Genomic DNA, 22,175 nt, shown 5'->3' on the forward strand with positions numbered 1-22,175 from the left:
CGATGCAGGAGATGCCTGTAAGTATGCAATGCATTTTTGCTCTGCACCCAGAGAGCTCTTATGTATAGAAGAGTGAGAGAGAAACCGACAGGGAGAGAGAGAGAGCGAGAAAGAGAGATAGTAGTATTGGTGCCTAAGCATGTACTGGCCAAAGGCCCAAGAAAACTCACACTAGGCCTTTTGCGAGCATCATAAATTTTGTTGGGATAGGCTGCAGACGCCAGGCCTAAAGACGGAGGTGGGGATGGGGATCTGGATGGGTATGGGAGCGTAGGCAGCGATAGAGAGAGGGCAAGTGTAGGTGGCAAATGGGTTTGGGTGCATAAAATGCATTTTGTAACGCACAGCAGGCAGGTTGACTGCAATGTCAGAGCTCTGAGTACGTGGCCATTGTATGGGTGGGGGGGTTTGTATTTGTCTCGCTTCTCGCAGGGGTTGCACACGCCGACAACGACGACGACTTAGTGCCTCAGTTTAGCCTCCCACACATTTGCCCCCTCGCAGCACTCGTCGACGCAGTTGTTGATGCTGCTGCTGTTGCTGCTGCTGTTGGTGCTGCTGCTGCTTCTGTCGTATTCCTTGTCGTCTTTAATGCATTATTTTGTGTGGCAACACTCAGCGGTAATAACCCGAAGATAAAACCGCCCCGCAGGCGCAACCCACCAACACACACACCCACGCACTTAAGGTGTGAGCAAATGTTTCTTTGTATAAAGCATTTTCGGTCTATAGTTAGTGTGCGTGTGTATGTGTGTGTGTGTGTGTGCTTTGCTTTGTGAGCAAAGTTGAGCTTGATTAAAATTGATTGAAGCAAATAAATGCAATTGGATTTTTATAATCATTGCAAAGTGTCTAAAATTATTGCGAATGCATTCAAGCATACATTTACACTAAGAGCGCGCCCAATTGCTCAATGTGAGAATAGGATTTATCGATCTGGAGACGTAGAATAGATGGGAAGCTATGAAGCATACTTTATAAAGCTATCATGGAGCAAGTTTTATTTCAATTAAATTATAAAATATTCCCTAACAATTTATACAATGCAAGATTTAGATTATTCCACTGCCTTATTTTATATGATTTATTTTCAAATTACTACTCTTACTCAAATTACTACTCTTACTCTGGATTGATTGTTAGCTTAAAACCTTTCTATAAGGGTCTATTTATCTAAATATAATTATCAACATTTATCTAGAGCTTATGAGATCTATAAGGGATCAATTCTAGATAAAGTGATCCTTTTTCCTTCTCCTTTTTATATGTCCCCTTTATCTATTTTGCATTCTCAACATTGACAGTAAAACTGCCAGGACAGTAAAACATTTCTTAGTAATGTACTGAAAAATATAATATATAAATAAAATAAGTTTTGAACTTCTTCAGAAGCAACAGATCAGTGAAAATGAAGGACTCTATCAACAATGAGAACAAAGCTAGCTAGCCCCTAGATTTGCCTCTGCCTACCAAAGCAGAGCTACGATCAATCCATGAAAATCTAACAAAAAAAACTTCAGAAAGGACTACAATCAAAACCTTTTGCTCTCGGGCAAAACCAAGCCTAATACGAAATAATTAGAAAATAATGCAGATTCTTAAAGCGAGAATATTCACCCCTACTTAAATCGAACTTTGCCTCAAAACTCAACAAAAAAGTTGGTAAAGAAATGTGCGCTGACATGGGGGCGCAATAGATGGAGTTACATTTGCCACAAAAAAAAACACCAAACACACACACAGAAAAAAAAAATAATATCCTAAGACATATTCCCGCACGGGAGAGAGCTTGAGTCTGCCAGGCGACAGGACATGAAAGCGGACACCCGGACAGCCTGGACGGGACAGGACACATGCGCTTGGTTTGTGGCAATGGCGGCGCACCTAAAACCCATCAAATCTAATCTCCTAGCGACTGCTTATGCTGTTGCTATAGCTGGACCTGCAGCTCGGTTGCTAAGACCTGCCTGCCCCCCATCGACCCCCCCCCCCCCTTGGCCAACATTGGCGACGCCACTGCTCCTTTTCAGTTCCCTCTTAGCGCCAAAAATGAAACGGACATCTTGCAGCAAAAGCTGCGCCCTAGTCCAGAACGAAAATTGATGACCAGCCAGGGCAGCTGCCGAGGGTCCTGAACTAGGCAGGCTGGCGGGCGGGCGGGCGGTGGCAAAGAGGGAGGAGGGTACTCTGAGCTGGGTGTTGGTCATTGGCGCTGCAGCCAAAAGAAGTAATTCATCTTATTTTTTCCACGTTGCTTTCGCTTTGGTCGCTGCTCAAGACGCCCACATGAGTCAGTGGCTGCCAAGGATACGCCAAAAGGATAATGAAAGCAGCAGCGGCAAAAGTTTTGCAAAAAAAAAAAAAAAAAAAAATATATATATATATATATATATATAGAGCTGAATGCGAAGGCGAAGGCAAGGCACAAGTAGAGGGACCAAATAACCAGAACCCAAGAACCCCAAGCGCTGAACTTAAGTGAACTCAAACAAAAGGCGCAGGCGGCAGCAGCGGCGGAGGTGGCGGAGGTGGCGGCGGTGGCGGTGACGGCCCCCATAGAGCCTTTTGCGCAAAAAGAAAGTAGAGAGCAGAACGAACGAGCCAGGACCCCCAGTCGCCTCGCCTAACATTCGCTGATAGCACTCACACGCTAACACAGTCACACACATACACACACACACACACACAGTCAGAGAAGGAGAGCGAAGCAGAGATCTGGAGTGGTGGCTGCCTCCAGGCATCATTACATCAAATGTCCTTCGCATTTCAGCAAAACAACAAGATGGCGCTGCTCAGGACGAAAGGAACCCCAAAAGCAAAAGGCAACACCCGAGCTGGGATGGGCGCTTGAATAACGCCGTGGCCGCATTGGCAAGCAGCAGCAGGAGTTGGAGCAGGAGAGCAAGCAGAGCAGCGGGGACAAGTTGGCGCCCGACAAAATGTCGAAAGGACTGCACAGGCAAAGCCAAGGCAGCAACGGCAGCAACGGCAGCAGCAGCCGCAGCAGGAGTCTGAGCAGGAGCAGAAGGACTAGCTCATTGGCGCAAGCAATAAACGTTAAATTTTTTCATGCTGCTGCTGCAGCATAATGGCCAAGGCAACGGACAGGAACAGCAGCAGCAGCAGCAGCAGCAGCAGTAGCAGGACTCGGCAACCAAGAAGTCCTGCGAACGGACTAACGTCTGACGTGCAATAAAAGACCAAAAATCCTTTACCATTGCGCTAAGCTTGGCAAGCGCTAAGACACCAAGCAAGGGGCGATAGCCGCCCGGCCGACTGGAGTACGGCTGCCAGGAGGTGTGGACTAAAGCAATCGCAAACATTTTTTGGTAGCAGGCAAAAGTTTTTGGAAGGCGGGAGCCCGAAACGAAATCCTTGGTTAGAAGTGGGCGCCAGAGTGGGTGGAAAAGGATATAAAAATAATCGTCATAAAAGGAGGGTTGGGCCCGGATCGAGGCGAGGACGCACTGAAGTGCGGGTTGCTGTGAGCAACGCTGGAAGTAAATGGTGTTAAAGCCCCTCAAACATCCACTGATAAACAGGAAAATAAACCAATTCGGAGAACGTTCGCAAAAGACAAGCGAGAAATGTGCACAATAAATATAACAGTGTTTGAAAAAACTGAACTATGAAAACTTATATATGGGTATCAAATGACGCTGGTGAAATATGCCAAAGATACTTCAGCTATATTTAAAATAAAAGATATGAGCAGCTAATCAGCTGAATGGAAACCAAAAAGAGAGTGAGCTTTAGCTCAAGATATCGTATAGTCCGAGAGATCAACTAGATTCGATGTTAGATAGGGGTTTTTGGCATTAAAACATTTAGCCGATTATTCAAAAAGTTGCTGAAATGTTAAACCTTCTTCTAATGTTACCTGACAAGGTATGATATACTCTCCTGTTATCCAGCTAACACTGTTCATATGTGTCTGTCTTTTCCCTTCACATATCCTACCTACCCCTTCCCCAGGCTAGTTGCTGTTTTACTAAATTGTTTTTAATGAATTTAACCATTTACATTTTTTAACATCGCTTGCCTCGACCCCAGGCCATCAAATTGTCCCTCGTGCAGGGTTCGTTGTGCACAGGATGACGACCCTATAGTACGCTGTCCCTACTCCTGCCCCTACACCTACTTGCCGCTACCTCCTCCGGCGAATGTCAGTCTTTGTCATACACTCCACACATCAAAACTCATTTCACGTTACGCGCATTATGTTTGCCACGGCACTTGGCGTCCATCAAGCGGCAGTTGGGGCAGCTACGACTCGGCGCTGCGTGTGAGGGGGCGTGGTTTGGAATTATATTACAGTATATATGCAGGTATACATACACATACATACATATATATTTGACTTGTATATGTGGATTTTGGTTTTTAGAACGTTCAGCCAGTTAGTTATTAGAGCTGTCCGCTTCAACTGGTCGCTGAACTGGTTCCCACATAAAGCAAATGCTATGCTCTTTTGGGGCTGAGGAAGGGCGGGGGTTGCTTCAACATAAATTCCATTTATATTTCTACCAACTTCGAGCGACAGCCGCGCCCCAAGGCAAACGCCCCTTGGGCCAGCGAATATAGCGGGGCGTGCATCGAGGATGGTGGCTGGCGGATGGGGGGACTGCACACACATACATGAGCTAAGCCACAATTTGATATGTCCATTGTGTCTTATCAGGCGACATGGTTACCGCAGCGAGCGACCGGGCGAGCCTCCCCAGCGAATGCCCGGCCCAGCCCAGACCTGGCCCTAACTCAAACTAACACATGACGAAGTCAGATGCCCAACCCCAATCCCCAACCCCCACCTCCATTACCAACTCCAACTCCGAGTCCAACCGCCATTTGGTCCCCGGGCATATCCTTGGGCATTGCCTTGCCCAAAATAAAAACCTCCAGCCATTCACAGCGCAGCCCCAAAACGAGAAATGCGCGCTCGTCCGTCAGTCAGTCCGTCAGCCAGCGCGCCGCAGCCACACAGTGCCAGAGCTCCACAGCTCCCATTGCCTTATGCCACAATCCAAGTCCTATGCCCATTTCGTGCCAAGGGCCTGTGCCAAACCCAGGACACATCAGACGCTGCCCTGGCTCATTCGTCTAGCTTGGCACGCCGCCTTTTTTTCTCTCTCTCCCCCTCTCCCACTCTCGACTTGGTTTCCTGTTCAACAAATGCCAAGAAAAAGTTGTTGTTTTTTTTCGACATTTCTCCCTTAACATCTACGGCCCCTGTCCTTCATCATTGTCGTCATCGTCGTCGTTGTCGTCGTCGTCGTTGTCGTCGTCGTCGTCCTAGCTCGTTGTTGAATTTGAAACGTTGTTGCGCCACCTTCCTGGCATGGGGGTTTATATGGGGGTCCGGTCGTCGCGCCACATGCCAGGCCAAAGGCAACACATTTGAAGAGGGTCCCACACATTGGCACACACACTTTGCCGGGGTTAGGGAGACCGGGACGGATAGGACTGATGAAGCTGATGGGCAGTGGGGGTACGAAAGAAATGGTAAACTAAAATGAAAGAAATCCTACTCCCTGCCTGGCTACCCAGTGTGGGCTACGAAGAGTACATGTGTGTATTCTTGAGCTTCGCCTTCTAATACCCGTTAGCCGGCTAGCTGGCCCTTCGTCCGTCCTTCGGCTTAGTCTTTGGGTTCTGGGCCATGGGCCATGGGCTCTGTGCTCTGGTCGTCGCCATGCTGCTTGTCTACTCGTTTGTTCTTCGATTTAATGAAGGATATTCCGCATGGTCCGTCTCACATCCTCACAGCCACAGTCACCCACTCTCACACTCACACTCACCCTTCCATTCGATCCCTTACAGGTTTTATTTTTCTTTTACTTTCTTTTTATATATTTCATAACTTTTTTTCTCGCGCGTTGGGCAACCAAAAAGTTTACTTTCAAGCCCCCAAAAAAAAAAAAAAAAGGACGCAAAAAGGAGATGCTCCTCACTCGACCCCTGCAAAGCCCACCTCCACCCCAGATGCCTTTTCATTTCGATTTCAAGGGGTTTTTCTTACGCTTTTCCTTTCGCCGCTCATCAAGTGCCTGGGCTGGGCTGGCTGCTGTTTTGCATAATATGAAAGGCTTTTGCACACAGCGAAAGGGGGTGAAATAAATAGAGTTTAACTCGGCCTCACCTTGAGCGAGGGGTATCTGAGTTCGCTTATAAGATGCCAAAGTTATGGCAGTCAAAAGAAAAAATGGAAAATTGAGGCGAATCGCCGAATTGGTGCCAGCCAAAGCAGAGGAAAAGGTTGAAAAAACCCGGTGCTAGAAATAGCTAATGGATGGGGTAACGGTGCCAGCTGCTCAACTCTTCAAGTATCTACCATGCGAGGTAACAGCTCGGCTTGGCACCAGTCAAAAAGGCTGAAAGCCAGTTTATATCTGTCAACAAACTGCACTAACACTATTTCTAGCGAAGAGACTTGTGCAGAGGGAATATCTAGGTTAAGTAAAATGCTTGCTGTATAGGGTGTTACTGAATGGATAGAGATATGGATAGAGATATGAAAAGTTTTTGGCAGTTATAGCTGAGGAGTCTAGGGATGAGGTATTTCTAGCTGAGAGATTTTTAGGTGAGATATATCTTGGTGGTGTATCTCTAGCTGACAGAATTATCTCTGGCTGAGATGGCTCCACCTGGAGTATCTTTAGATAAAGTATCTATAGCTAGCTTAAGTGTCTATGCAAAGGCATCCCTAACTGAGGAATTTTTAGGTGAAGTATATCTAGTATCTCTGAAGTTTCTCTATCTTAAGTATCTCTAGCCGTGATAGCCTTACCTAAAGTAGCTCCAGCTGGGTTATCTTTAACTGACTCTAGCTAAAATATCTCTAAGTGAGGTATTTCTAGCACAATCTATCTATAACTTAGGTATCCCTAAATCTAGTATTTCTGACGTATCTCTATCTAAAGTATATCAAGCTGGTGTATCTCTAGATAAAGTATATTTACTTCGAGAACATCTTGCTCAAATATCTATGTCTGGAATAAAGTATTTCTATGTATGAGTTATCTATAACTGTAATAAATAAAGCTGAATTATCGCTAGCTTAACAGGAATATAAATTTTACTAAGCGTATATTTCTGGATAAATAGACACTTGATAGAGCTTTAACATAAATTAAGGAGAGCTAAAGAGTAACTGAATGGACATATTACATCAATCATTTTTCTTTAACTCTCGACAATTCTCCCAAGCCAAATACTGCAACTAATTTCATAAATCAACTAAAGCCAGAAGTAAAGAAAAACATTACATTCCCTAATTAACCTGTTGTGTGGCCCTAATTTGCATTTCTCATTGGTCTGAGTATTAAATTACATTTAAATTGCATTGAAATAAATAGCAACATTATTTTTCAGCGAAATATATCTGCCAGCGAAATTTTAGATATCTAATATGCATCTACTCTCGACTTGCATTGCATTCGTATATCCATTTCGTAATGCTATCCAAAGACATTCATCATAGTTTCAATTGATGACTGGCACGGTGTAGTCTTTCAATAAAATTAACCACACCCCCGAGGAAAGCCAAAAACCAACTACCCCATACACTCGGGCAATGAAAATGAAATCAAGGGAAAAGCAAAAGAAAATTTTGTTTCCTGCGCGAACCCCACTTGAGATTATGTGAAAAAAATGTGTATATATATATATAAAAGTAATTAGATTCGAGGTTATTGGATAAGCGCAAACGAGGCAACAAAAATTGTGAGTCCACATACGCACCATTTGGCAGGAGGAGGCAATGGCTTGGCTTCGGGTTCTTACAGTCGGACAATTTTCTTTTCTATACATATTTGGCGGTACCAAAAATGTGAAACACAGTTACAGCCAAAGAGAAGAGATAAAGAGGGAATGAGTGAGAGAGAGAGAGAGACAGAGAGTGGCGTGGGTGATGGGTTCGTCCATGTTCTGCTCCTCCACGTTGTCGCCGGCAACAAATTAAATGTTGAAAATAATACAAAGATGTCCTTCCAGGCGACGCTAACGACGCGAGCTCAGTTTACGCTTTACGTGGAGGATTACGGCACAACCGAACCGAGATGTGCCAAGGGGGGATAGCTACAACTGTTCCCGGCTTTGGGTTGAAGCGGGGGAGGTTCTCTGCTCTGGCCTGCTGTAGGGTTTGGCTTGGGTAACGCCTGTCCAATATCAGCGTCAAGGCAACCAGGCGCAAAGTCTTCAGGACCACCGAGTAACGCAACTCAGGATATCATCTAGATGGGGGGCGGGTCGTTGATGGCCTGAAGTTTTGATGATGATGATGAGCAGCAGTGCCTGGGCACATGGGTGGGCGCAGGCTGGGCCTGCACAACTGGGGTGTTCCTAATCAAAAATAAATTTCAGCATTTCAAAGTGAAATGGGGAGAGAAAAGCCCGAAAAGCAAAAGAGCTGAAAAAAATTGTATATATATATATATATATGTATATAAAAGGGCACACAAAGTCGTATTTTTATACGCGTTCACTTGGAATTTTCATTTTGGGTCGGAAAATTGTGTCTGATTTGCATTTACAAACGGGACGGGACAAGAAGGGGTCGCCCGCTGGCACCAGGGAAAGGGCTTTGCGGGCCCATGTGAAAGCGGCACATTTTGTGAAAAGGGTTTTGGCAAAACGCGCGCTCTGAATTAGGATTAGATGACGCTACCCATAGCACGGGGGTGACAAAGTGATTAAAAACCAAGGCAAGGCGAGGCACAGGAAAGGAAAGCAAAGGCAAGGCCGGGCAAGACACGCTCGGGAGTTGGGCACTCGCACAAGATGTGCCGAAGTTTGCAGGTGAAATGCTGCCTTTGATGGCAGGGTAGGTTGGGTGGGGGTAACGACTCTATAAGGGTTGCTACCCCCACAGTGTCTGACTGTACGCCTATTTTAATTTCAGTTAATTGTGTTTTGCATTTCAGCAAAAACATTCGTATATATTTTGATGGAAATAACAGCAGAAAATCGCTGAAAATTTTCTTCAAGAACAGGATTTTGCTTCTCCAAGGGGGTAGCTAACCTGGAGTGAGGCACACACTGGGGGAGGAACGGGCGAGAGTGGATGCGGAGACTTAAAGGGTTGTATTTAACAGCGAAAGTTGGCAAAGTTACTTTTGAGTAGTTTTTGAGTTTCCCAAACGAAAGTGAGCTGAAAATGAGAGGGGTACACATCATGCATATAAACATAAATATATACATATATGAGCATATATGTATTACGACTTGCCAGTCTGACCAAAGATTCTTAAAAGTACCAAGATTGAAGTTCAAGTTGGCAAAGCGAAATCGTCTGGACAAGAATTACTTATATAAATCAAATTTGTGCTGGTCATGTGTTCAGGTCTTGAGTTGAATAAGAGTTGCGGTTCGTTGCCATTTGGGTAAATATTTCAAAAGAAAGTACCTGAAATGGGAGTCAGTGGTAATGATTGTTATTAATTTGATTATGTAAAGTCTGTTAGACAGCGCCGAGGGCAAAATAGGTAGGTCGATTAGAGCGATTCGAGAATATACTGCAATTAACTGCTGCGACAGCAACTTCGTCCCATAGTACGATCAAGTGATCCCCAGATTGTGTGATATGATAGCACAGCCAAGCCAACTCGCATCTCAACAAACAATTATACAATTACTATGGACAGAAAGGAAATCCATAAGTGAATGGTAAAGGAGCAGCAGATAATGTAAAATTTATTACTGGTTCGCTGTTAAAGGCCTCAAGCAAACCAAGCCAGTTCTTTAGAGTCATGAGAGAAATTATAGACAATATAAATAATTAATAAAATAAAATAAGATAAATAACAAAAATAAATCATATCTCTTTAATAATTCCTTAAATTTATATATCTATGTATAGACGTTCCATATTTTGTTAAAATATTTATTTAATTTTTGCTTGTTCAAAATTGATTTTATATATGTACTGTATATGTTGGGTATTTAATATTTTAATAGAATGATTTTTATTTTATTTATTTATATTTATTATTATTATTATTTTTTTTTTTTTTTTCAAAATATAGTATCAAGTCGGTATAAAACTCGTTTTAATTATTTTATATATATATATATATATATATATTACAAAAATTAAATGAACACAAGTTGATATTATATAAATTTTTTTAATGAATATTTATGTGTTGGGTATTCAATTTTTTCATAGAATGATATTTATTTTATTTTATTTATTTATTTATTTTTTTAATGTAGCTTCAAGTCGGTATAAAAAATAGTTTTAAAAATTTTATGTATATATACATATATTAAAAATGTTATATGAACCATATTGGTGAATTTATATATATATATATATTATTATTATATTATATTATATTTTTATCACGAATTGATATTGTATTTTGAATGTATGCTGGCTATTAGATATTTTTATAGGGGTTTTTTAGACACATTAATATTATTTTATGCATATATTTTATGTTTTACATATTTTTAGCATAAATAAATAATAATTAATATAATAATAAATTATATATTCTTTTTATTAATATATATAATATTTTTCTGACATTCTCATCAAATATTTAATTCAGACTCATTTAAGTTTACAGCTTACAGCTGTCATTCATATTGCACTCATATAGCACTCATTTAACTTGGCTGTTGCGCACATTTGAATGCTATCAAATTTCAATAAATTTCACGATTTATACAAACATAATTTCTTGGCTACATACATAAATACATATATATGTATATATATTCATATAGATTGATCATAAAAATCTCGCATATTTAAAGTTAATTGAAAATCAAGTTAATGCGTTTAATTGAATGAACGCTGCATATGTTGAGCGAACAACGAAAGTGGGGCGAGGTGGGGCTGGGTCTGGCCGTGTAGAACGGACTAAAAACATACACGGGAATGCAATGAAAACAATTATTTAAAAAAAAAAAAAAAAAAAAAAAAAGGAAAAACACACACACACACAAATATAATTACTCACACACAGCGGGCAGTCTGAATGTTGAACTGCGGCGCAATGTGCATATTTATATGTGGAAAATTATATACAAACATAGCACACACACGCACGCATACATGGCCAGTATATACACACACATGTGTGTATTTAGCTGTGTGTGTGTGTGGGTGTATAGAGAAAATCATAATGATGGCGATGCATCATTGTAGAACAAAAGGCGCTTTGGCAGCGACACGCACACAATAAATAGGGTTGCCACCCCCACACCTTTGCAACCACACACACAAACACACACACATGGGAGCTGCACTATCCTGATGAGGGAACAGCTTTGAGGTATAGGTGTGCGTGTGTCTGTTCTAATCAATGACTTGGCCAGACAATCGATGGCTTTGAGCTGCCTTTATGGCAATAGATGGGAATGGAGTCGACCCATTGTTGGGGTTGCCTTGCGGCGAGCTGGCCAGCTTAAGGAGTTAGCTAGCACCTTTATTGTATGCATAATAATTATTATAGTCGTAAGAAAAAGAGATGGCTAGCAAACTCTTCAAAAATTGAACAGGAAATTTAGTTTCGAGCTTGTTTGTACTATTATAATTATTATTATGCCAGGTGTGTATGGTTATGTTTGTGTGTGCACCTGCGTGTGCGTGTGCGTGACGCCCACGTCTTGAGGCCTAAAAGTATGCAATGCTATCGATTTGCTGCATCGCCCACCACTTTGAGCTCTATACATCCCGCTCTAGCGCACGCACTTGTCTTATGTTCATTTTCCATTTTTCTTAAGATGCATTTTGATTACAATTTTGACCAAAAGACACCCACCCACGCACACCTGAGATATTTCTCTTGCATTTGTGTGTATATGTTATGTCTTTGTTGATTTTTAGCCTAACATTTCAGACTGCTTGTATATACACACACACATATATATTGATATATATATATATATGCATATGCATGTTTGCATGCACATGCATTTATGCACAATTTTTGGGTGTTCTTATTCTTGAGGGGTTCGAGTAAAATGTCTTAAGAAATTGCATTTTCTTGTTGCCACATTTCAACGTCTTCGAAGTTTTTGTCCAGTTTTATACATAAATGAGCAATTTACTTTGTCATTTGTGCTTCTCTAGCATTTAGATTAATTTGCACTCCAGCTAGTCATTTATTTATATTTGTGATGCATATATATTGTACATATTGAGAACATTTTGGTTGCCTCCAGGAAATATTTTATATTAGGAAAATATACGAAATACAATGTATTCAATGAAGTATTTAAAGAGCTTAATTTTATAAATTCATAAGTCTATATATATGATATGATATGTAAAAGAAATTCTTATATAATAATCTCGCCCTCTCTCTCTCTCTCTCTCTCTCTCTCTCTCTCTCTAACACACACTTCTTTAGGGAATATCGAAAACGAATAATAATATGTTTTTGTGAATAGGGCAGTTTTTATTTCAAATGTATTTGAATTATTTTTGGATTTTTAATTCAATATTTTAATATTGTATATTATGTGATTTTTGTGATGTGATGTTTTTGACTTCTAATTTTTTTTTCGAGATACTAGTTTTTTTAATTAGCGTTGGAAAAAATATTTTAATTATGTTCATTTTTTATTATTATTTTTTTTTTTTACATTTTTTAGGTTTTTGTTTTTAGTTTTTGTTAATTAAAATGATATTCAAGTAAAGAAGTCTAATTTAAATTCAGATTTTCAATTTTCATTTCAATAAAATATAATTAAATAAACAGATAATAAATATAATGCAGCCAACTCTGTATATATTAAAAAAAAAAAGGAAAAATAAAATACAATTTTAAAATCAATTGTTTTATTGGAAGTTCTAGAATATGTTAATGCATTTCATATTCTATCTCTTTCCATTTCAAGACCCTAATTCGAAGTTATTCCATTTACCTTCTTCTTATCAATTCAGTTTCTTTCTTAACTTGTAGCTCTCCTTATATCATATTTTCCTGCACTCTCCTTTATTTCTCAGCTTCAAATTTCCTTCAAGATTTTCACCCTTACATTCGGCTTTGTGCTCTGGCAATTAAAATTAAATATGTGCCCATACGAAAAAAAAAATATTTGTAATTTTGTTGTGCCCAGTCAGCAAAGCATACACGCCAACACACGCACACACACCAACACAGACGCATAAACAATGTGTGTTGACACCCACAAGTTGAGTTTTCGGCAACCGAAACAGAAACTTAAACCACAAAACTTGCTGCATTTTCTTTGCAAATATATCGTACTCGCTCTTGCACACACACTAGCGCGTGTGTGTGTGCACTAATAAGACATTTTGAATTGTAGGCGCTCTCGCTCTAGCACTGCAGTCGACTCTTTCTAGGCGGAAATGCAAAAATGTGCATTAGAAAAGCCTAAGAAAAGACCTCGCCCCTCCTCCCACCCATCAAGCATTTGATAGTCTGCAGCTGCACCATCTGTGTATGTGTGTGTGTGTGTGTTTGTGTGTGTGGGCGCTGCACATGTGCATGAGCTATGCAGTTTAGCTTGCATTTTAAGAAGCTGACCACACACTGACAGAAACACACACACACACATACACACAAAGGCAGAGTCCAAAATTCTTCGAGTAAAAGTAATGCAAGGCTTGCACATATAACAATCTCTCTGTGTGACTGTGTGTGTGTGTATGTCTAACCACATGCATTTACCTACACACAGACACACACATGTAGACACACATATATGTATATATGTATTGCTGACGTATGTGCACTCTTTGGTCAGTTTTCTTGCAAGAAAATCTAATCAACACACACACGGAGAGAAAGAGAGAGGGAGCATGAAAGAGTGAGTGAGAGAGAGAGAGAGAGAGCTGGCTGGGCCTGGGTTCTGGTTTCTGGGTCCCGAGTTCGTTCTGGCCAAACGTTACGTAAACGCAATGTTGAACGAATGAAGTTTTCTGCATAATTCGTATCGAAGGTAGTTGGGGGCGTGGCAAGGCGTAGACGAAGGTGAAGGCAAAAGCGCAGAGAGTAGTTGTCGCCAAGGTTTGGGTTAATTTCTCTCAAGAGGTTGACGCAAGGCACAAAGGTATGCGCATATAAATACACTCAGAGAATAAGAAAACTAAATGATTAATTATATTGAGAATCTAGAAATTTCTTAGGATATTCAGGAAAATAAATTCGTATTATTTAGTTTATATATGTTATATAAAATAAATTCATAATTGATTTGTTTAGTTCGAAAAATATGTAGTAAAATTTAAAATGAAGAAGGAAATAAATATAAAATATAATAAATAAAAAATTATATTTATATAAACACTTTCTGAAAAATAAAGAAAGTAAATTCATATATATGAATATATAGAGGTTTTTCTAATTTTTTTTTTTTTTTTTTTTTTTTTGAGTCTTAGGACTCTTCTAATAATCTTTTAAATATCTATAAAAGTCTCTATTCATATTCATACATTTTTTTCCCCCAAATTTTTCTGTATCAAATTTTAGTAAGATTTCTTCTTCTCACACCCAATTTCTTCAAGTGCATGTACATAAATGCTTTTAATTTGTGCAGGACACACACAAACAAACAAAAGGCACAATTTTCAAGAATACTCTACACATACTAATGCACACAAAGCCCAGCAGGAGCCACACACAACACATATACACACAGGCAAACACGCACACACACCGAACACTATGTTTTTTTGATGGTCTGGGCAAATCTTGGAGCAGTATGCGTCTGTAACTTGTGCTTCCATCTTATCTTTTTACTTGAAAGCCTCCACTTGCCACAGGACGGCGACTGCAAAGGCAGCCGGAGCCACCGGAGCAAATGGAGTAGCCGCTGCAGGAGCAAAAGGATTGTCAAGGAACGAGTCGCACACGTAAGATCAAAGGCAGACGACAACGGCAACAACAACAACAACAACAACAGCTACAGCAACAGCATCCACAGGAGAACTAGAAATTCAGCTTTACGCATGCATAATCAATGCATTTCTTCTTCCAGAACCGAAAGAGATGGCTAGCGACAGAGAGATGGCTAGCCAGAGCTAGTTGGACTGTGTGCGGGAGCGAGCGAGAGAGCTATATCATATTATTTTCCATTTGGAATGGGTCAAACTAATGCCTTGCCCAAAATTTGTTGGAAAGTATAATTCAAGCTTTTGGCAAATATGTGTGCATGCTTATGGCTGCTCAGAAATACATCAACTAATGCTACACCCAGAACGTCTTCTTCGTCATCTTTATCATGGATAGCTGTTCAAAGGTATGAAGAACTGTTGGCCAAATGGAGCTAAGGAAATTGATGGCGTTTTCTAATGGTCTAATTGGATGCTTGGAGGTAAGATATGTAAATATTAAATAGTTGCTCGTAATTAGAGAAACGTTGATTTGGAGATGGTTTTATATGTGGGAATGTCAACTTAGTTGAAATTGCTTTGTAATAATCTCTTCAATATAAACTCTTCTGAATTTTTTACAACTAGAAATATTTTAGCATTGTCTCCAATTAGAATGTATTATATTAGATAAGAATATTCTCGGGGCTTCGAGAATTTACTTAAATTTTTGTCTAATATATTTAATATTCAACATCAATTCTAATATGCATAATCCCAATATCACAGCTCATCTAATAGGAACTCGTTCATCCAATAAGAACTTTTCTGTCATCAAAATTCACTTGACACTTTTTTAAATCTGCTTTATTATTTTGAATTTGTTGTTTTACAGCTTTTCTATCATAATTGCAAATGCATTAACTCACGCAATCAGTGAAAGAAAAAAGAAACAAAAGCTTCTGACTCAATTCCAATAAAAAGCAATTACAAATCAATCAAACGACGAAACAACAAAAGCTCAACCGCAAACAGTTATTGAATGGCCCAAAGATACGAGTAGTCCAGCAGCGCGTACTTTCCTCTCTCTCTCTCTTACTCTCTCCGACCATCTATGTACCTTCGACCCGTTCGCTTCACTGACTTCACCAAAAAAAAATTCGGCAATCCTTTGTCACACAAATAACAAGGGAGCGCAACAAGGAAAGAAAAAGCAAACAAAAATCTTTGCAGTTAGCATGCAAAATCAAAAATCATTCGAATTACATATTGCGCGTGTGAGTGAAAGGAATAGCAAGCGAGTTGTTGCATCTCCTTTCTGTGCCACTTTTCAATTGATTTCGCAAAAGTCGTAAATTCCTTTGGCTCTGGGCAACAACTTTCGCTTGTCGTTGCGTTTTTATTTTGTTTCTGTGTTGTGCTTTGTTTTGCTTTGCATTTTGAGCGCGATTTTTGTTGGTTTTGTTTTGTTTTGTTTTCTTTTATTTGTAAAAAGTGTTAAAAGTAAAAGGCGAAATTCTCATAATGTTATTCAAAGCCACTGCGCGTATGTGTGTATGTATGTGTATGCGTGTCGCCATACAATGAAAGGCATCCATAGTTGAGCACGACGCGAGTTGCTGCTTCTCTGTCTCTGTCTCGTTCTCCTGCTCGTCTCGTCTCACAGCACCTCGTGTTTGTTTATTTGCATTTCCGCTTGAGTTGCAGGCTACTCTCTCTCTCTCTCTCTCTTACTGTGTTTGTCTGTGTGTGCACGAGGCTCAACAGGTTGTTGTCTCCGGCTCGGCTGTTTTGTTGCTTCTGCTGTTGTTATTGCTGGCATTGTCATTGAGTTTTTTTTGCTCGTTTTCTAGTTTCGTCTTTTTTGTTGCTTTCAAACACTTTTGCCTGCGCATTTCTTTATGTGTGCGTGCGTCGTCGTCGTCAGCGTCATCATCGTCATCATCATCATCATTGTCATCTTCTCTTTGTGCGCTCTTTCTCTCTCACGACATGAACGCTGCGCTCTCAGCAGCAGCATTTTGACGGCGATGGCAGCGGCGACTGCGACGCCGACATGCCGCTCGTTTTGTGTTGTTTGTTCGCCTTGTTTGTTTATTTGTTTGTTTTGCTTCACTTTTTGTGCGCTTCTTGTTGCTGCGACTGCGGCTGCTGCTGTTGCTGCTGCTACTGCTGCTGCTGCTGCTGCTACTACTTCTGCTTCCACTCTTGTGCATAATTTCTTCGTTTGCTTTTTGCACTTTTATATATGGGCGAAACTCAAGTTTTTCTTTTACTTTTGCTGCAGCAGCCAAAAACGAATAAAACACATTTGCCAAGGACGTTAATTGTTTTGCTTCTATTTTCTTTTTGTATATGCGAGACTCGCTGCATGTGAGTGCCAGTGCAAGTGCGAGTGAGAGCGGGTGTGCGTGTCTTTTGACTTTTATTTTTGGCATGTTTATGTTTGTATTTTTTTTTGTTTATTTGATTTTTTTTGGTTGTTGCCGCTTCAATTTGCGTGCACTTTGTGGTCGTTTTTCTTTCCCATATTGTTGTTGTTGTGTTGTGCGTGGCCTTGCCGTTGTTTTCATTTCTTTATTTCTTTTATACGCCGGCAGCACGTCTCGGTCTCACTCTCATTCTCTCCCTTTCGCATTGTTTACTTGTCCGGCTCTTCACTTTGCAGCATAAGTGGCGCTTAATTTATCAATTTGCGTTTCGCCAAAGGAATTCATTATTTGCCAGCTCGCTCTGTCTTTCTCTCTCTCTCTCACTCTTTCACACACACGCTCGCTTTGCTTCATCTCCTGCTATGCTTAGCTGCTTTTCGTGCTGTGTTTAGCATTGTCTGGCTTAAGTCCGTTGTTTATTTGTCATCATCATCATCATCATTGACATTGTTATTTTTATCGTTTTGCTTTTATTATTGCTGTTGCTGCTGTTGTTTTCGCATTTAACGGAAGCTCAATCGTTTGCAATGCAATTTTTGCTTTCTTTTTCTTGCCGTTCGTCCTAATCGTAGTCAAATTGCTTGTTATGAGTGATTTCTTTGAATGTGGTTGTGTGTGGGTATCCCAATCAGAAATCACTAGAAATACTCATAGACTATAGAATGAGTGAGAGAGAATGCGTGCAGTAAATGCTTTAGTTCTAGTTCTTACTCTATCTCTTTCTATAATATATCTTTGAGAGCTTAGCTCAGTTTTTAGGCCCTTTCTTTAAATATTTGTGTGAATAACAAAAAGTAACTAAAAGAGAAATAGAAAGTTCAGTAAGAGAAGAGTAATTCTCTGTCCATATTAATCTCAATTAGTGTAAAGTGCTCAATTCTAACCTCAACCAAATGTGTTAAGTTTCATGTAAATCCCCGGCTATCTCTAACCATTTCAAGTAATTAAAACGCGACTCACTGAAAAGCCAAAATAAGTAATTGCCACCTTGTTTGGCAACTTTCAGGGCTCATCAGCAAACAGAGGCAGCAAAAAGAAAACAACAAGAGACAACGCACAAAATTGACAAATTAAAAGCAAGTGAAAATTCCGCTCTAACCAGCAAAATTACAAAAAAATAAAAAAAAAGAGAAGAAAACATAGCTGAAGGACAGGCTATCCAAAAGGAAAACAAGCCGGGCACACAATTAAGCAGAGCGAAAGCAAAGCAAAGCGAAAAAAAAGAAGAAATTAACGGGAATACCGGCTCAACAATTAGAAAGAAAAAACGGGTTCAAGAAACAATCGACAAGTCGAGCGGGGGTGTTGGGCGGGGGCGCTTAGAGCTTGTTTCGTCCGCACTTTCGGGCTGCGCAATTATGATTATGGGTGCGTCTGCCTCTACCTCATTTCCTCAACCAACCCCCGCTCCCCTATATATCTGACCAAGCACCCCTCGTAAGCACACTTTAATTGTTTTTTATTTCCATTGCTTTTTTTTGTGCTTTCTTTTGAGGGTTGTTGCCCAGTTGCCTGGACGGAAATTCATTAGAGCATTTCGCTAAAGATGCTGAGACGTAGACGGAGACGGAGAAGGAAATGGAGACGGAGGCTGCGGCCGAGGCTGAGGAGCATGTCAAAGCAGTTGCCAAGACGCTTTCTCTTGGCTTTTTCTTCTGCGCAAAAATTGCAATTCTAACAAAAACCGTCTACCCCATCTCCATCCCCATCCTCATCGCCGTCTCCATCGCTACATCTCCAGCTGCCCTTAGCTCAGTGGACAATTGTCTCTGCCAGTCGTCCATTTGGACGTACCGTGGCTCTGGGTGCGAGCGGGGCACAGCAAAAAAGGGCTTCGCATCCTGTGCTGGCGATAAAAAATAAGGACCGCTAGCCAGGCGAGCAAACATAAAAATGCGTTCGCCCTGAAACGGCTTGGGCGGGGGCGCCTGCTGGACTAGTGGACTGGTGGGCGTGGACGGACAGGCACCTAAAACAGAAAGTAATCAACCCACACAGACGCACTCTCAAATACACACCCATCCAGAAACACACACACATACACATAGAGACAGACAGCGAAGGAAGGACAGCGCATAGCTCGCTCTAACCAGACCCCAATCTCCAACCCCAGAAGCCACCCCCTTCGCTTGACTCTCCACCTCCAGCCCCATCCCCACCTCCACTCATTTGCACAAAACACACCCACAACTTGGCAGCAGGAGTAACTTTTCCATACACTTGGCGAAAAAACCCAAGTACTTCAGTTGAGTGGGTAGCCAGCACTTGAGGGATCCTTCTTAAGGAAGAACTTCAGGAAATTCTCAGGAAATTTCATATATCGGGAAAAGAAAATAGAAAAGAGAGAATAGAAAATAAAAAGAACATATATTTGATATTCCAAACTTGATTGAATATTAAATATTAACTGAATGAATAAGCAGATATTGACGGATTTCAGGGAATACTCGGGAAATTTGGGAAGTAGAAAATATAAAAAGTAGAAAATATACAAGTAGAAAATATAAAAATTAAAATTAGAATATTTTTGTTAACACAAATTCAATACACTTTTATTTATTATTTAGTTTATCTATTCATATATTGATTTATCTTCTTTATCTTAGGCAAGTGTATTTCATATTCAATGCAACTAGCAACAGCTCCCCTTTCGTAAAGTGTTTTCCTTTTTCTTTTTTCCCATCATTTCTGCTTTCTACGTTTTCATATTGGAGCTTTGTGGGGCGTAGGGGGAGTGGTAGCCAGTTGGGCGCTAAGAGGACGAGTCCAGCCCTGGTCTGGGGGTTTCGTTGCGAGCATTGTTCTTGTGCCGCCATGAAAATTAATGAAGAAGTGCCCGACCCATGTTCCAAACGGTCCTAAAACTCCGCTCGGTCCGCACACAGTCTGACTGACATGCCCGAATCCCTCGACGCGGTCAAGGGTGGGGTGGGCAGAGGGAACAAGAGTAGGGGAAGGGAGGGGGAGGGTGTTGGTGGGACAAGGCACCCTAAGCTCCATTTGTCGTTTTATTTTTCTGCCTTCAACTTCTAAGGGTGCGTGCCGTACTCTTGGCCAACTCCTGTGCACTCCTCTAAAACCAAGCCAAGAAATATTTTCTTTTTTTCTCCGTTAGTTTTTCTTATACTTCATCCTCATTTTCTCAATTTTTACTGAAGTAGTCCCACATTTATGCGGACTCTTTAATTATTTCTAGCGCACAGAGCATTTTTAATTAAGCTACTTATTAAAGACCAGATCAAATTCTGCTTAAGGGATTAGAGATCAATTTTGCATTGAGGGAAGTCTATCGAGGAATATTTTTAACATTCAAATTACTGTTGAAATTAGAAACATTTTTGAAATCATAATGGGAGTTGCGAATGAAGAGTTTTACCTTTTCTAGAAAATATCATTATGAAGTTTTTGAGAAATATTTTCAGCATAAAGCTATAAAAATGTCAAAGTAATTATTTATTGAGAAATTGACTTTTTCTATTGTAATAAAATTCGTTCAGGAATCTTTATATAAGAAATAATTTTCAATCAATTGATATTTTTTGAGTTTTAAATTTAATATACCATGCAAAATTATTGCTTTAAATTCTGAATATTTTGACTGAAGAAGCTTAAATACTTTTAATTTCTATATATCAAATATTTTTAGCCATATATTTGGGGTTCTTCTGTAATATCGGGCCTTTCAATTAAACAAATTTTCGACCAATATCACTTCTGATCCCCTTAGCTAAATAATCAGATCTCTTCTAGCAAATATTGCGTTTTGAATAGACTTTAATTTAGACTCGATGGGTAAAAAAAAAAGGCCGTTAGAAAATAAAGGGAGCTGGCTCTTTCATTCCATTTTTGTTGGGCCACAGACAATGTCTACGAACGAGACAGATAAAATGGCAAATGTGGAATGGCAAAAGGCAAGAGAAAAACCAAAAAAAAAAAAAAAAGAAGAAAGGAACAGAGAAAAAGAAAACAAAAGGCGAATGTTTAAAACGAGAAACGATTTGAGCAAACAAACGTCGCATTGGTTAAGCCAAGCCCGGCGGATAGGATAGTCGCAAAAAAAGGACACACACGTCCAGGAGCGTGTGAGTGTGGGTGTGAGTGTGTGGGGGTGTGCAAGTGTGTGAGTGGGTAAGTGCAGGTGTGTGTGTTTGTGTGCCGAGAACTGTCCACGTTTAGAGGTGCTTGCCGTTCCGTTTCCAGTTGGTTTCTTTTTTTTTCGGCTGGCATACTCATGCAACGGCCGCTAGATGGCGCCAGACGTGACGCGACGCCCACAGAGAGTGGGACAGAGGGGGAGGGGGTGGGAGTAGTAGTAGTAGGTGTGTGTGTGTGTGTGTTTGTTTGGGAGGCACTGATGACGACGCCTTTGCTTTTAGCTTGATTGCCAAGCCTAGTTAACTGTAAAGTTTTATAACTTTGCCCGGCTACCAAGGACTACCCGACACCCTATGCCCTATGCCCTACACTACACCCTTCGCATTGCGGGTGTTAAAATCGCTTGGTTTATTACACGCGCCAACGCAGCCCACAGCTGTGCGGCCCCACACACACACACCCACACACCCACACACACATTGTCCCATCCTTAACAGCAGCGACGTCACTCGACCCTTTTAAAAAGTCGTCAATACTTGGCATGCTCACCCTACACTACCCCAGCCCCAGCCCCGGCCAACGCTACCCTAACCCCATCTTGAGCCCACGTCCGATGTCCGCCTGCACCTCTGGCCGCCCACTTAGCGGCTCCTGTGTACCGTGCAACGGCCTCTGAACTTTGCCAGCGCCAACGAGGACAGTCGAAGGACGAGTCACAGACCGACGCCCAGGCGTCTATCAAATTCCAATTTCGGTCCGTTTTTTCTACACCCTGTATGGCTTAGCAAGGTGGGTATGCTGTACGACTGTACTTGGTGGTAAGCGGAATGCATAAGGTATATCAAATACTTTTTTAG

General features: G+C 40.8%; 1 protein-coding gene and 1 long non-coding RNA gene across 3 annotated transcripts in view; one reads left to right on the forward strand and one right to left on the reverse strand.

Annotated features, from left to right (window-relative positions):
- The window catches only part of LOC108609499 (uncharacterized), an 86,736-nt gene that overhangs the window by 54,140 nt on the left and 10,421 nt on the right, over positions 1 to 22,175 (reverse strand). The window lies entirely within an intron of this gene.
- Positions 14,334 to 19,578, forward strand: LOC149269845 (uncharacterized). The gene is made up of 3 exons (XR_016268873.1): positions 14,334 to 14,833; positions 14,959 to 15,294; positions 18,230 to 19,578. It is a non-coding gene; the product is annotated as an uncharacterized LOC149269845 (long non-coding RNA).

The sequence above is a fragment of the Drosophila arizonae genome, chromosome 3 (assembly GCF_054131065.1).
Source record: "Drosophila arizonae isolate 15081-1271.41 chromosome 3, UAZ_ARI_1.0, whole genome shotgun sequence".
Taxonomy (NCBI): domain Eukaryota; kingdom Metazoa; phylum Arthropoda; class Insecta; order Diptera; family Drosophilidae; genus Drosophila; species Drosophila arizonae.